The sequence below is a fragment of the Lissotriton helveticus genome, chromosome 3_2 (genome assembly GCF_964261635.1).
Source record: "Lissotriton helveticus chromosome 3_2, aLisHel1.1, whole genome shotgun sequence".
Classification (NCBI taxonomy): Eukaryota; Metazoa; Chordata; class Amphibia; order Caudata; family Salamandridae; genus Lissotriton; species Lissotriton helveticus.
The window spans coordinates 79,510,256-79,523,666 of NC_136062.1; the positions used below are offsets into that span (position 1 = coordinate 79,510,256).

A 13,411-nucleotide genomic window follows, 5' to 3' on the forward strand; every position below is an offset into this window, starting at 1 on the left:
GCCTTATAAGGGGCAAGGTAAACAAACCATGTCCTGCAGGCCACAGTGTGGGAACCCTCAAAGGCGTGACTCACATAGACAAAATAAAAAATAAAAAAATTAAAAAGTTACGGGATTTGAAGTCAGAATCCTGGCTCATGAACACTCAACATCTAAAAAGACTTGGTACCATGTTCTTGTCGCCATTTTAGATGTCAAAATTCGCAGGTCAGAAATTCGACACACAATCCTGATGCAAGATTCATGGTTTGAAGCTTAAATCAGACTTACAAACCCTATGTAGGCTCAGTAAATCTTTTTTTTAAAGAAAGGCCTTGCCTAAGGCCAATAACTATGGGCCAACCCCAGGGCACTGGCAACAGGCCTTCCCTGCAGCCTCCCCAGAGATGACTGTGGCAGGTTGGGCACATAGCCTGGCTTCAGGTCAGGACCAAGGCCCAACCTTCACGGTGCACGGTCAAAGTTGTGCACAGTGGGGGTTAACGCCCATGGTGGGTTGGACGCAGAGACTGGTCACAGGCTAGTCCCTGTGCCCAATCATCTCTGTGCATAGCCAAAGGCCATACAGCGCGGGGGTTGGGCGTCCATAGCAGGTTAGGCGCAGTGCAAGGCCATAGCCCAGAATCTGCTTCTTCCCCCTCTCATCCCTCACAACCCGTCTAAAGGCTTCACACAGCTATGGTTGTAAATTACGCACATCATTGAAAAAACTCTGAAATTCACAAACAAAATACAGCTAAAAAATGATTTATTTTCTGGTTCAAACAAGTAAAAACCACTCAAATTGACCTGCTACTTTTATCAACGGATACATAAAACACGCCATTACTTGTGCCATCCACCATGCTCAAATACCAATTTGCCAAAAACAGTTATCAGGAGAATAACATGGTGGGCAGCGGGTGTCATGGTGGGTTTTGTTTGTGTATTGATAATCATAACTGGCATTTTTACATGTTTGCATATTTGAGCCACAAGCATAACTCAGGGTTTGACTGTAGTTTTTTTTTCTTCAATGTGCATGCATATACGTATGAGTCCGATATTGGTAAGAAAATTCAGGTAACATCAAAAAGAGGCGGACGGTGGGGTGGTTTCTAAGTATCAGGAGAACAGAACTAAGAGATGGCAGTATGGGATCTTTTTATAGATGTTAATACTTATGTTTGTTTTGCTTGTTTATTTTGGTGCAGTTCGCATGAAACAGGTGCTTTTTTTCAAACTTGGAAATGTGTATTGAAAACACTGTGAAAAGCTATGCTACATTGTTTAGTCGTCTGTAGGGGAAGAAATAGAAACGTATTTAAATATAAAATAAAAAAGGTATTGTCATTTAAAATACGTTTTTGCTTTGTTAAAAAACACATTTTGTAGATGTCAGAGATTCAGAAACTGGCGCCTGCAAGGATGACTAACAGTGGGTTATGATTTCACTTTAAAGTTCAGGTCTTGTTTACATTTCAAGAAGAGGATGCAGATTAAACTGAGGGTAATTGTAAAGCTTAGCAGAGTGGTTCAAGGTTACCATTATCTAAAAGCACTATCATGTTTGGAAACGAATTAGATAGAGTACAGGAGATTAGACTGATTTCAGTGAACTGTGGTCTTAGTCTTAGTCCTGGATATTATCTGGGGAACCAGGAGGTGAGCTCCCAAAGAGGCTCAATTCTCCAGATGCCCTTTCATTATCAAGTAACAACAAACTTGTAGGGAACTTCATTTCTCTTTATTTAAGAGTCTACTCGGATTACAATGTATTTGTTATATTTCTATTGAATTTCGACATTATCATCATCTCTTCATCATGGAAAACCTTGCAATGTTTTTTTCGTTCATCTTTCAGGCAAACACATTACACATGTGCCCTTTAACTCATCAAATTGTATACATCTGTACTCTATTCAATAACTTGATTTCGAACATGGTAACCCAATACCTAACAGACAAGCGTCAACAGGCCAAGCATCCTCATGTTCCTAAAAAAAAATATTGGTGGTCACATCTGTGGTTTTCCTAATCTAATTATTTATATCCCATGAACAATGATTGATTGCATTCACGGTTCTTGAATTCTGAAATATTCAACGTTTCAGATCACAGCCTTACTTGAGGTTTGAAGAGGTCCTTCAAAGTAAAGTAAATCTGGTTGTCCATTTGACGGTCAGTGCATTTATGTTGCCTTGTAAGTTCTAAAACTACTTCAGCATCCCATAGTCTTGCGTTCTTTTCATGGTGAAGGTTAGGAGCTCCACCTTCACATCTATGTTATAGCCAGACTAAGAGCTATCTTAAACTATTTTTAAAAGGTTAACTCACCGATAGCTGTCTATTTTGTTTGCGGCTGTCACTCTATTTCAACTGGACACTTAAAGCGATTGCAGTATTTCTTCACATTACTATATCGACAATTATTTCAAATATTTATAGCAATTTGGGCGTCTGTTTGCTTCTACTTTCTTGATGTTTTCTGATTGTCTTTTTTACTGTTATGAGAACAAAAATGACATCCACAGTGATTTATTACATGACAATGAATTCTGGTTAGCTTCCAGCTTGACATATTATATTAGACTAAATGGCTGATTTGCTTTAATTTAGGGACACTAATTAACGTGACTGTTTGAACAATTAGTTTCATGTCCGACTATTTTTCTTTATTTCTTATATTTGGGAAGGTAACAGCTTCATTGACTTGTTCGTTATGTCCCTTGTCAATAATGACATTCATGTGCAATCAATCCCATGACTATGTTTATTAGATTTGGTTCCGCTGAAACTAGATTCTATAAACCAATCAGCATTTTCATAGCATTGTACTGTTCCCTACTTATTATAAGACCATTCAATTAATATTACTGCAGTGTCTTGTCTTCCCTGCATCCTTCTCAGCCTCTGACTTGTCCCTGTAGAATGCTCACATGTTGTGCTGCATTAGAATGTTCCTTGACTCCCTGAAGTCAGTTGAAGACCTGAGGCTGAGCGGGTAGGAACCTGCTCCTGGTGGGGTTCATGCATTGATGTACTTACCTGGAATAAACCTTATTATCTACCATTCGGACTGTCTACAAGATTTATTAACCCTCACTACATTTACCTTTCTCTATTCATAGATAACAAGGTGTATCTTTTTGTTCATTTCCTTGGGTGAGACAGATTACAGTTGATTTATCCACCGTTTTTTTTTGTTGCAAACAATATTTCTGCCTGTCTCCTCTTCTTGACCCTTGGTACATGGTCTATATTAAAGACTTGCATTTGTGGCAACCAGCTTTTGTGTAAAGTGACGTGCTTTGTGGCTGAAGAGGTTAAGAAATTAGTTATTACAGTGGATTGGTGTTCATTTCAATCGCAGTTTGAGTGGCCTCATGTAGTACATGCCATATAGGCCATGTATGGCATATATTACATAATCAGAATCACCAGCTAAAAAGTATCTTATGGACTATTAACAGTGGGCGAGGCACTGAAGGCTCAAGCCAGGCTCGAGCTGCATGCCTGTCTCGGGATCAGCTTGAGGTCCTCTGTGACACTCCAGCTCAAAACGAGCTGAGCATCAGAATTGCTTCTGACATCCAACCACGGCCGAACCTCATGAACCAAGAATGTAAGACCAAGCATTCGCCTTTAATGTAAAACAGGATCGAGAAAGATATACCCACTTAGTGACTGATTTGCACAATGAGAACCTTGAAAACCTGGGATAAATGCAGGCTTCTCCGCCCAGATTGTGTGATCCTAGGCAAATGTTTTATTTCACCATGCCCCCTTTTCTTCATTGTTGCATATGAGAGCATCCTGAAATAGATGAGTTTTTGGGACTATGTTAATATTTTTTTTTCGAAATTCCTGTACACCAGTCTCCAACCCAATCCCTCATGGGGTGACTACCGACAGTTCACACCAAAATTAACCAATAAGATGGTGACCACTATTCCCTCATCCCGGAAAGAGTGTGGGTTGAGAAGACTAGGAGAAGAATCTCCTTATTTAAGACAAATTCAGCTAACCACTACACGATCACACACTTTCTCAACAGTCGCTACGGATGTCAGGAGTTCTGACAATTGTTTTACTAATTGCACCATTTACTCTCATATGACAAAAATAACTAATGAGTATACGTGTGGAATCCTCCAGTTCTAATACGTGTTTTGCATACATATATAAATAATTAGACGCTTTCAAAATGAATGTTTCTTAGCAATGCTGTATGAGAGCGACGACGTTTATAGCATAAAGAACCTTTCTTACAAAAAAAGCATACTCCGCGTCTCTTGCTCTGTGCTGAGGTCAAGCTTCACTGGGAGCGGCACGAGACACTGAGACAGGCGACATGCGGCAAAGCGGGCTGGGTCCGCGCACCCCTGCAGTGCTGCCTCTCAGCATCCAGCGCGCGCCACGCCTTGCACAGCACAGCACAATGTCGACGAAGCCCTTGGCACGTGCGAGCCTTGCTTCCCGTAGGAGTGACACGATTGTGGGGACCCTGCGCGGAGAACACCTCACAACAGTGGTCTACCCCACCCAGGAGGAACACCTCACTACACTGCGTTACCCCCACCCAGGAGGAACACCTCACGACACTGCGCTACCCCCACCCAGGAGGAACACCTCACGACACTGCGCTACCCCCACCCAGGAGGCTGAAAGGAGCACAGAAGCCTGAGCCTGTGCATCCTCTCATCATCTCTTCTTTGAGCAGGGCGTGTACCTCTCCGCCCCAGGAGCCCTGCAGCTCCCCTTGGAGTAGGACCGCGCATCAGTTCTCCCGGCGGGATGTTGAGGGGGACCAGGGTTCACCCCCCAAGGACTGGGGGCAGCTCCCTCCCACGGGCCATGCATCACCCTTCCCGCAGCCTTGGCGTGTTTCTTTCTGTCTTCTACAGCCTGCCCCTTCACCTCTCTTTCCTGAAATCCTTGAAGTCCTCCCTTCCCAGATGGACCTCGGCAGCACTCCTTGGGAGGGCGAGGGGATGTCTCCAGCCTGGGGAGCTCGTGCAGTCTCCTCCCAAGGAGCCAGTGCAGCGCCGCTTCCATGGAGCCGGCGCAGCGCCTAAGAACCTCCCGCAGCCGGGAGAGGGTGCGTCGCTCCCCACAGACTACCCCCGCGAGGCGGTGGCTGCATTGTTAGTCTATGAAGAATCCTGCAGCTTTTCTGCCAGGAAGCCCGAGCGTTCATCCTCATCCCTAACAAGCGCGAGCATGGACCAGATGCAGCTGACAGGTGCCTGCAGAGGGGGGGGGCGGCAGCAGAGCCCCCCCTACCCCTCTCATCTGAGCCCCTGCATGCGTCTGCGTGCGCGAGCCAAGGGACCTCGACCTTACCCTCCAGAGCGGTCTGTGCTCCTGCTGTCCGCGCCAGGTGCTGGGCAACATCCAGCATCCCCATAATCTCGCGCTGTCCCTCCGTTCGACTGCCTGCGGAGCCCCTCCCTCTGCCCCAGCTGGCTACGACTCCTCCCGGCATGCTCTAGTGACATACATACAAGCCTCTCCGGCGGGAGGGTGGGCAGGAGGGGGGCGCGAGTGGGCACGGCGAGCCTATAATCTCCAGACAGGCAAAGCCAGCACTGGGGACATCCTATGATCTCTAGACAGGCAGAGACAGCACAGGGGCACCCTATAATCTATAGATAGGCAGATAAAGAATAGGGGACACCCTATAGTCTATAGACAGACAGAGACAGCACAGGAGACACCCTATAATCTATAGACAGGCAGACGCAGCACAGGGGGCACCCTATAATCTATAGATGGGCAGAGAAAGAACAGGGGACACTCTATAATCTCTAGACAGGCAGAGACCGCACAGGAGACACCCTATAATCTACAGACAGGCAGAAGCAGCACAGGGGCACCCTATACTCTATAGATGGACAGAGAAAGAACAGGGGGCACTCTATAATCTCTAGACAGGCAGAGACAGCACAGGAGACACCCTATAATCTATAGACAGTCAGTGACAGCACAGGGGGCACCCTATAATCTATAGATAGGCAGAGAAATAACAGGGGATAGTCTATAATCTATAGATGGGCAGAGACAGCACAGGAGACACCCTATAATCTATAGACAGGCAGAAGCAGCACAGGGGCACCCTATAATCTATAGATGGGCAGAGAAAGAACAGGGGACACTCTATAATCTCTAGACAGGCAGAGACAGCACAGGAGACACCCTATAATCTATAGACAGGCAGAGACAGTACAGGGGGCACCCTATAATCTATAGATGGGCAGAGAAAGAACAGGGGACACTCTATAATCGATAAACAGTGCCGGACGACTGACCCCAAAGCTGCCCTGACAAAAATGGTCAAACCAGACCCACGCTCTTCATCTCCTCAGTGTGAGCTCTCTCTATTTCCATCCATCCATTCTATCTCTCTAGCTCCACCTCTGACCGCTTTCTCACTATTTACCACTGCCCCCCTCTTTTTCCTTCTCTCTCTAAGAATCCCCGGGCCTGGGATTTCGCTGGACTTTCAAAACCGCCCCCAGAGTCTGCAGCCCACCGGGAAAATGGGCTGTCCGGCCCTGCACTCACTAATTAACTTGCTTTAAAGCAATATACTTGTTGAGTAATATTCTGGAATAAACAATGTTTCATATCCCCCCCCCCCGTGTGTCTTTTCAACGACAACTCATGTTAATATCCTTTATTTGCTCTTTGTTTTTTAACGTGCACGTCTAACACCATGTTTAGTTTAAATGGTTTTACAGCTTATTGTGCAACACATTTTAAAAACCACACAATAATTAAGAAGCACGCAATAATTAATAAAGTCAATAGTTTAATTTTGCATAGTGAAACGTTTTTTCAAGCTCCACTTCCATCCAAATAATGTACCACATAAGCAGCAGCCGTACAAACTCTCTCTCTCTCTCTCTCTCTCTCTCTCTCTCTCCCTTCTCCCCTCCTCCCCCCCCACCATGGGGTGCAACAACAGAAGTTTCTGCCGTGAAAACAAGCAACCTACATTCTAAATCCCCACTTCTCTACTTGACCGAATGTATTTTCCTTGACAAATCATACTGAGAGCCAGTGAAGAGGGGCATGGAAGAGGAGTTGACAGTGGACGCAATATAGGCCTCCAAAATTATTTAATACCACTCACTAAATTGCACTTAGCAAAGTCACCTTTTCCATGAGGGTGTTGGGCGGGTTATCAGGTATGAATGTATAGTTCTTAAAGCATCTTCCCTAGGCTGGTATCCCCTTTGCCCTTCTAGGCCAGAAACTACAATATTCTACTATGTAAAGCTTCATACTGGTGAAGTATCTAAAATGTCCCAGTAGGTAAATCACCATGACCAGACCAGCATCTACAATGTCTCACACACACTATTCAAGAGCTGGGAGTGACAGTGCCTCATCATGTAAAGGAACAAAATCAGGCAGTATCCACAAATCCCCAATATCTATGGTTCTATACTCAGGACAGCTTCCACATATCTCAGTATTTCCTACTAGTATACGGTATCTACAGTATTCGGCTATGTACAGTACTCATACTATCCATTCTAGATGCCAGATTCTACAAGGGCACAGTACATAAAACACAAAAATCAGGTCAGTGGTGAATACGACCCCATGGCCTCAATGTTATTCCCAATAAAAAATTGCCTTACCATCAATAATGATATTTCTCCTGCAGATTCCTCACTTTATGAATATCCTGACCGGCAACACGCAAAAGGTGATAGGAGAAATGATTGCAATTTGTCTGACCACTGGCAATTGCTCGGGGTAGCATCCCATTCCATCATTCTTTTTTCAACATGACACCTACGTTTAGACCTAGCCGTATGCAAATCAGTCTTGACCGTGCTCGTTGTGGGAGCAGTTGTGCCTGAACTGCCAAGCCAGGTGCTCCCTGAACCAAAACACATGCAACCCAGGCCTGGTTTCATCCTAGTTATGGACTCATCAGCCGGGTGCAGCTGCACAATGTGGTGCTCAATGTGCTGCTGGCTGGTCACAATGTGGCGACGGAGCCGGTTGATGCGTGAGGCGAGCAGTGACAGATCGGTGACAACTGTGCAGCGTCTAGCGAAGCGGTGCGGAGTGCGGTGAGCATAGGACCCACGTCTGGGCATACGTATGCCCCAGGGCTGTACGTGAAACACACAAAAGGTGATGGGGGAATGCTTGCAATTTGTCTAACCACTGGTTATTGCGTCAGACTGGTCGAGAAACTTTTCTCCAGCAACAGCTCTACAATGCTCCAGTGTCAGTAGGTAAAGCCTTGCATCTTTGACCGTACCTAAGCCAGCTGGATGTGATGACATACGAATATATTATGTGCTAACGTCAGATCCATGTGATTTTTCTTCCCCCATCGAGTCATGCAGAAAGCAGCCAAGATAGCATTGCGGACAGAAACAAATACAGCACATAACATGTTTGCATAACTTTTTAGGCATGGCAGGAACTAATCAGGTGGTGGAAAGGTATTGTATTGTAAGGGGAGCTTGTAAAGCGCACTGACACCGTGGGTTTCCTGGCGCTGGTTGAATGCTGAAGGACCAGAGGGATTTAGCCGGATTGAGGGAAGAGCCATGTTTTTAGGGATTTACGGAAAAGAATGAGAGAGTTAGAGGTTTTGAGAGAGAAGGGAAAGGAGTTCCAAAGTTTAGGGGCCAGGAATGCGAATCTCCGGCCTCCAGATCTGCAAAGTTTGATGGGGGGGATGAGTAGGAAGTGAAGGTGGGAAGATCTCAGGTTCCGTGAAGGACAATAGGGCCTGATAAGGGATTTCAGAAAGACGGGACAGGAGCCAGATAAAGATTTAAAGGTGAGGCAGCCGATCTTAAAGGCTGCCCTCGAGATGACAGGGAGCCAGTGCAGTTTAGAAAGAAGGGGTTTGGCGGATTGCCATTTCGGAATCCCAAGGGCCAGTCTCGCCGCTTGATTTTGAACAGATTGTAGTCTGGAGAGAGATGTTTTAGGCAGACCGTGGTAAATAGAGTTCGAAAAATCTAAGCGGGAGAGGACAAGGGCCATAATTACTTGCAGAAGAGCTTCAGGAGTGAGGAGATAGGCCACCTTCCTGATCCTGCGCAGCTGGAACATGCAGGAGGAGACTACCGTCCCCACTTGGGGCCCGAGGGAGAGGCCGGAGTCAATAGTGACCCCGAGACTTTTTACCGAGGCCACAGGGGTGGGGGGGGGGCCAAGTTCTGCCGGCCAAAAGTACGGACCCCAGTGGGTAGAGCTCCTGCCAGGAAGAAGGAGCTCCGTCTTTCCGGGATTCAATTTGAGCTGGTTTTGACACATCCACTGTAGGATGTGGGACATAGCTGCCTGGAAGTTAGGAATAGCAGAGGGGGAATCGAGAGGAAAGATGAGTTGCAGGTCGTCCGTGTAGTTAAAAACGGTGATGTCCCACTGCCTCAGAGAAAAAAGGAGGGGTCGAAGATAGAGGTTGAAGAGAAGAGGGGATAAGGAGGAGCCCTGAGGGACCCCGCAGGGCAAGTGCTCCCTAGGTGCTCCCTAGGAAAGGTAATGAGGAATCTGATTATATGTCCACTAAATATATTTACTCTGATGGATATAACTTCCTTTAGTTCCCTCACCTTATAAATAACTCCCAAAATAATACCTATATAGGAGGAAATTTGAATAGTATTGATTAAGCATGGAAGTCATGCAACAGCCCTGGCAAAGTACTCATCATTGTATTCTTTGACTCTGAGTAAGTCCAACAATACCACCGCCATTCCAGACGGCTACAAGATCCAGAGGAAGAACCGCCCCAACCACCCAGGGGGAGTACTCGCCTTTACACACAAGAGCTCCTTCCGATTCTCCTGCTCCACTACGAGCGACTCCACCACCACCGAACACCTTCACTTTCAGATCCAGACCAGCCCCAGAACCACCCTACGTGGCACCCTCACCTACAGGCCTTCTGGACCTCAAACAGCGTTCACCACTACCATTGTTGACCTCATTGAACCCCACGCCATCACCTCCATGGACTACATACTCTTTGGAAACCTCAACTTCCACCTCGACAACCTCAACGACCCCAACTCCTCCACCCTCCTGGAAAACTTCACCAACCTTGAACTGTAACAGCTCGTCACCATCCCCACCCACAAGGCAGGCCACTCCATCTACCCGATTTTCACAGGAGGGAACAACATCCACTTCAGCCACACCACGGAACCCCTCTGGACAGACCACCACTGCCTTTACTTCCACGTCGACAAACCCACCGCCCCCAAACCTACGCCCTTCCCACCCCGAAGGAACTGGAGCAAGGTCACCGAGGAGCACCTCAACTCCACCCTCAACCGCGATGCCCCCTCCACCTCGACTGAGGCCAACCTCGCTGCCAAAGAACTACACAGTTGGATCACCAACTGTGCAGATGAACTTGCACCCCTCCACAACCCCGACAGACAGCGCCCCAGAATGACCACCTGGTACACAACCGACCTCCAAGAATCCAGACACACCTGCAGACGTCTCAAGAAAAAGTGGCGAAACAGCAAAACTTCAGAAGACGGCACCACATACAAGAACGCCATGACAGGACACCACCATCTCATTAGATCAACCAAAAAGACCTTCATCCTGAATAGGTTCACCACCAACTCCAGCAACTCGAAGGCGCTCTTCAACATCATTCAAGAATACACTACACCGCCCAGTTAAGCCACAGACATCACCCAATCCCAGGACCTCTGCAACAAGCTCAGCACCTACTTCCACCTGAAAATCAACGACAACTTCAACAAACTGACATCGGATAGCAAAACCACTCACTCCTCCAGCAACGCCAGCCAACCTACCATCTCCGCCTGGACCCCAGCCACCGCCAAAGGCACCTAATTCACTATGGAAGGCATCCACTCAGGAGCACCCACTGCCCTCTGCCCTCTGCACATCTTCCACAGAGTCGCTGCAATCGCACCAGAACTACAACGCATCTTCATTACCTCCTTCCAATGCGGCATTTTGCCCGAAAACTGGAAACGCGCAGAAGTCAAACCCCTTCTCAAGAAGCCCTCTGCAGACCCTTTGGACCTCAAGAACTACCAACCCATCTCCCTCCTCCCCTTCGCGGCCAAAGTCACAGAGAGGACCGTCAACACCCAGCTAAAAAAATTAATCTGAGACTTCTCCATCTACGACCCCTCGCAATCCAGATTCCGCAGCAAGCACAATGCCGAGACTGCCCTATTCGCCGCCACAGACGACATCTGCACCAAATTGTGGCCCTGATCGTACTTGACCTCTCTGCATACTTCGACACCGTGTCCCACCAGACACTCACCGCCAGACTCCACGAAGCCGGCATACAGGGTACCACCCTCAAATGGCTCCGCTCCTTCCTCACCAGCAGAACCCAATGGCTCAGACTGCCACCCTTCCAACTACCAACTGTGGAGTACCTCAAGGGTCATCACTCAGCCCGACGCTCTTCAATATCAATGTGGCCCCCCTCGCCTCCATCATCTGACAGCACGTACTCAACATAGTTTTCTACGCCAACGACACCAAGTTCATCCTCTCACTCACAAAGGACCCTGTCACCACCAGACTCAGCTCCCAGGAAAGTATGAAGGACGTCGCATCCTGGATAAGCAGCAGCTGCCTAAAGCTCAACTGAGAGAAGACAGAAGTCCTCGTCCTCGGACCCTCTTCCACCATATGGGACAACACCTGGTGGCCCTCGGTGTCCCACTGCCCTCGGCAACCCTCCCACCCCCACAAACCACGCTCAGAACAACATCATAGTACTCGACTACTCCCTCTCCATGACCCGACAGGTCAATGCCATCGCCTCCACCAGCTTCAAAACTCTCCGCATCCTTTGTAAGACCTTCAAATGGTTCCCCCCCCCCGACTTAAGAAAAACCATCACCCACGCACTCATAATCAGCAGACTGGAATATGGAAATGCCCTCTATGCCGGAATCAACAAGTCTGTACTCCGCAAACTCCAGACCCTACAGAACACCGCAGCCAGACTTGTCATCGGCATCCCTCGACAAGAAGACAACTCCCAACACCTGCGAGACCTCCACTGGCTCCGAGTCCAGAAGAGAATGACCTTCAAGGTACTCATCCAAGCCTACAAATGCTTCCACAACTCCGGACCCCAATACCTCAACAAAATAATCTCCTTCCACATCCCCAAGAGGAACCTCAGATCCGCCGATCTCACCCTCGCCGAAAACCACACGCATCCGCAGACCTAGAACGGGCGTAAGAGCCTTCTCCCGCATTGCTGCCAAGACCTGGAATGAGCTCCTGGTCGACATCAGACGCGTCCCTTCTCTACACATCTTCAGGAAGACCCTCAAAAGCTCACTCTTTGACTGACTGGAGCTGCCTACCCCCCCCCCCCCCCTCCCCTAGTATCTTGAGACCCTCACGTGTGAGTAGCACGCTTAAAAATTCCCTGATTGATTGATTGATTCATGTTCTATAGAAGAATGCAATAATGAGTTTATGGCAGTCCAGCACATATCAGCCACTGGAACACTTGTGAGAGCTGTGGAAGCAGCCACAGACCTGGAAAATTGGACACAAATGCCCACCAAAGAGTCATTCTGGGCTTAAGGGTAGCAGATCTTGATACACCCAATTTGAAATGGCAGGTTTGGTCCCTGCCTTGCCTCTCTTTGCTCCAGCAAATTCACAATGAGCTAATAATCTACTAGTTGGATGAGGCAGATGGAAGAAAGAAGGAAGAGTAATTGATTGCCCCATATAAAAGGCAGAAACTGCATTTGGTATTTTTATTTATTTATTTAAAGGTTTATAAAGCGCGCAGCTACCCATCAGGGTAAGAAGGATGGGCATGTACAGATAGCCAACTTATCCATGTAAAAACCCTGAATGGCAGACAAACTGAAGGGGCCCTAAGATCTACGGCCCTATGGTCTGAAAATATTGCCATGAATACTACTGTTTTCAGGGTAAGAAGTCAAACAAGGCAACAGTGCATTCGCTCGAATGATAATTCCATTAAGAATGTCAACTGGGAAATTAAAATCCCACAGAGGAAAAGTGAACAGAATGAGAGTAAACAAAGTAAACCACTAGAAATTGCGATCTAAACAAGGGTGACTGGTCAGCCAGCTACATGAAGGAGTACAGGGCTGTCAAATAACCATTAACTATAGTCAATGTCGGACCTTGTTGAACGACAGGTAGCCCAAATCTCAAGATGATGGACAGGCAAGAGTGAAAATGATTCGGATCTTCTATCTTCCATCATTGAAGTAGCTTCTATCAACCCTCAAATGGATATCGTAGCAGCTTTCTTGAAGCCCACTGTTAGAAATAGGGGTCTCTAGTTGGCAGAGGTAGGTACCTTTGTCCAAGTAGGTACCTTTCTTCCTTGTCAGGGTGTGGGGGATACACTCCTAAAATAACCCCTGCTCACCCC

General features: G+C 47.3%; 1 protein-coding gene across 1 annotated transcript in view; it reads right to left on the minus strand.

Moving 5' to 3' along the window:
• Positions 1–5,407, minus strand: part of LOC144826224 (tropomodulin-2-like) — a 322,058-nt gene extending 316,651 nt beyond the window's left edge. Inside the window, exon 1 of the mRNA XM_078684601.1 lies at positions 5,326–5,407. The gene's annotated coding sequence lies outside the window, so the exon portion shown is untranslated. The remainder of the gene's footprint in view (positions 1–5,325) is intronic.
• Positions 5,408–13,411: the final 8,004 nt, after the last annotated feature.